The sequence below is a fragment of the Nycticebus coucang genome, chromosome 12, assembly GCF_027406575.1.
Source record: "Nycticebus coucang isolate mNycCou1 chromosome 12, mNycCou1.pri, whole genome shotgun sequence".
Taxonomy (NCBI): Eukaryota; Metazoa; Chordata; class Mammalia; order Primates; family Lorisidae; genus Nycticebus; species Nycticebus coucang.
The window spans coordinates 171,055-174,483 of NC_069791.1; the positions used below are offsets into that span (position 1 = coordinate 171,055).

General features: G+C 48.1%; 2 pseudogenes; both read left to right on the top strand.

The window, feature by feature from the left end:
• The first annotated feature begins 240 nt into the window (after nucleotides 1-240).
• LOC128560730 (40S ribosomal protein S28-like) lies at nucleotides 241-439 on the top strand (annotated as a pseudogene).
• A 150-nt stretch (nucleotides 440-589) lies between these two features.
• LOC128561091 (condensin complex subunit 1-like) lies at nucleotides 590-2,799 on the top strand (annotated as a pseudogene).
• Nucleotides 2,800-3,429: the final 630 nt, after the last annotated feature.

Consider the following 3,429-nt stretch of genomic DNA (forward strand, 5'->3'; position numbering starts at 1 on the left):
CAGTCTTCAGCTTAATTGGGCTGTTTCTGGACATTATCTTTCCTTTTGGATAGGAGCCTCTTTCGGAAGCTGTATCCAGTTGTCCATATTGCCCCTCCCCCTGCAAAATTAGTTTTGAAGTAGCAATGAAAATAATTTTATGGCTCAGCCGGCCAGACAGCCGCCTTGTCGCCTTGCCGCCTTGCCGCCTTGCCGCCTTGCCACCTTACCGCCTTACTGCCTTACCGCCTTGCCGCCATCATGGAAACCATCTGTGTGCAGCCAATAAAGCTGGCAAGGTGCTGGGCAGGACCGGCTCTCAGGCACAGTGCACGCAGGTGCACGTGGAATTTATGGACGACACGAGCCGTTCCGTTGTTCGCAATGTAAAAGGCCCCGTATGTGAGTGTGACGTGCTCACCTGTTAGAGTCAGAGAGAGAAGCTCGGAGGCTACGCTGAACTTGGCTGCTGTGTCCTGGACGTTACAGTCGCGACCACTTGGCTGAACAAGGATGATCTGGAAGTGTTAAATAAAGCCTTCGTATTGTTAAAAAAAAAAAAATTTATGGTTGTGGGTCACCACAACATGAAGAACTGTATTAAAGGGTCATGACATTAGGAAGGTTGAAAGCCACTGTGCTAGATCATCTGGATGGAGAGAATTACATGATGTGTGATGCTGTGCTAGCAGCCATGGCAGAGATGGTGCAGCAGGTTCTGAATGGTGATCAACTGGAGGAAGCAGCCCAAGACACGAGAGACCAGTTCTTGGATACCTTACAAGCCCATGGCCATGATGTCATGGTCCTTTGTGCAAAGCCATATTTTGCAGCTCTTCACCCAAATCATCCAGCAGAAGGCTCTCCCCCGATGCATTTCCAGGCAATGGTGGCTTTAGCAGTGGGATGCCTGGCAGACATGACAGTGTTAGTATGTAATAATGCCATCTAGCTGCTGGCCTGTTTTCTAGCCAATCCTTTTTCTTGCAATCTTATTGATACTAACCTTGCTGGACCACTGCAGAAGGAAACCCAGAAATTGCAAGAGATGTGGGTGCACAGGAAGTGAACTGCAGCTGCATCTGCAGTGCTGGACCCAGAAGAGGAGTGGGAAGCCATGCTGCTGGAGTTAAGGTCTACCTGCAGCAGCTTCTAAAGCTTCCCCAGGAAGAAGGGGAAATCAGTGAGCAAATTACTAATTTGCTTCACAGAGAATCTGAAAGAGGTGAAAGGACACATCCGTCAACTGCTTGCCAAAGCTAGTTACAAGCAGGCCATTATTCTCACTCGAGAAGCCACAGGCCACTTCCAAGAGTCTGAACCCTTCAGTCATACAGACCAAGAGGAGTCAGAAGAGATCAGGTTCCTGAATCTGTTAGGAATTATTTTTAAAGGCCAAGCAGCTTCCACACAAGACCAGGTCTGCAGAGAACATGGTTTCAGGGCAAACTATCTGTAAAGACAAGTCCAATATGTCAGAGCCTGAGAAATCCAGCCAAAATGATGAACTGGTGAAGCAAGAGATGTTGGTACAATATCTTCAGGATGCCTACAACTTTTCTCAGAAGATTACCATGGCCATTGGCATCAGAAAGATGATGTATGAAAACACGACAGTGGTACAGGAAGTGATTGAATTCTTTGTGATGGTGTTCCAATTTGGGGTACCTCAGGCCTATTGGGGGTAAGATGAATGCTGCCTTTCATCTGGTCTAAGGAGCCTGGTGTCTGGGAAGCTGTGCTTAATGTCTACTGCCAAGTCTACCTCAACCCCAAGGGGACTCTGCTGGAACCAAAGCCCAGGATTTGATTCAGAATCTCTCTGCTGCTGTGGATGCCTCAGATGGGACCATTCAGTGTCCTGAGGAAATTCTCTATGAGTTTGTCCAGAAAGATGAACTGAAACCAGAAATAATCCAATTATTATGGGAACGGGCCACCAAGAAGGTCCCCTGTGCTCCCCTGGAGCCCTGTTCCTCTGTCATGCTTCTTGGCATGGTGGTGTGAGGAAAACCAGAAATTGTGGGAAGCAACTTGGACATACTGTGAGCATAGGGTTGGATGAGAAGTTTCCACAGGACCATAGGCTGGCCCAACAGGTGTGCCTTGCCATTGCCAACATCTCTGACAGGAGAAAGCCTTCTCTGAGCAAACGTCACCCTCCCTTCTGCTTGCCTCAGGAACACAGGTTGTTTGAGCAACTATGGGAGACAGTCACAAAAGGCTTTATCAACTCTGACCCACTGTAGATCCCATTCAAAGAAGTGGCAGTAACTCTTATATACCAACTGCCAGAAGGCCCTGAGGTGTTCTGTGCCCAGATATTGCATAGCTGTACAAAGCAGGCCTTGGAGAAGCTGGGGGAGAAGAGCACGACCTAAGAGGACCCAAAGGAGACCCTCCCATGCTCCCCACTTTCCTGCTGATGAACTTGCTGTCTCTGGCTGGGGATGTGGCTCTGCAGCTGCTGGTACATTTGGAACAGGCAGTGAGTGGATAGCTCTGTTAGTGTCAAGTTCTTCAAGAAGGACAGGAACACAAGACTAAAGATCCAAAGGAGAAGAATACAAGCTCTGAGACCACCATGGAGGAGGAGCTGGGACTAGTTGGGTGACTGCTAATGACACAGAGGCAGAACTTATGTGTGGCATCTGTGAGATGGAACTATTGGATGGTAAACAGACACTTGCTGCCTTTGTTCAACTTTTGATTAAAGTCTGTAACAATCCCTGCCTCTCTAGCAATCCAGACCTCTCTGTAACTGCTTCGCTTGCTCTCAGCAAGTTCTGCATGATCAGTGCCATCTTCTGTGACTCATAGCTTCATCTTCTGTTCACTATGCTACAAAAGTCTTCACTCCCCACTGTCCAGTCTAACCTTATAGTTGCCACTGGGGATCTGGTCATCCACTTCCTAAACCTGGTAGACCCCTGGACACTTCACCTATATGCTTGCCTCCAGGACCCAGCTCCTCAAGTGTGGAAAACAGCCGGGCTGGTGATGACCTACCTCACCCTTAAGGATACTGTGAATGTGAAGGAGCAAGTGAGCAAGATGGCAGTGCTGTTAATTGACCCTGAGCTTCAGATTGCTGCCCTGGCCAAGAACTTCTTCAATGAGCTTTCCCACAAGGGCAACGTAACCTATAATCTCCTTCCAGATATCATTAGCTGACTGTCAGATCCTAAGGGTGTGAGTGGAGGAAGAGCCTTTCCACACCATCATGAGGCAGCTCCTGTCCTATATCACCAAAGACAAGCAGACAGAGAGCCTGGTGAAAAAGCTGTGTCAGTGGAGAATGGGGATTGAAGACCCCATTCTTGGCAAGGGAAAGCACCCCAGAAAAAAAGGAAAATTAAAAAGTAAGCTGAGTGAGTTGGAACAAAGAAAAGTCAACTAGTTTCCATTTAAGCTAGCCATTGCTAGCAAGCTTCCTGCCTTTTGTGAAAT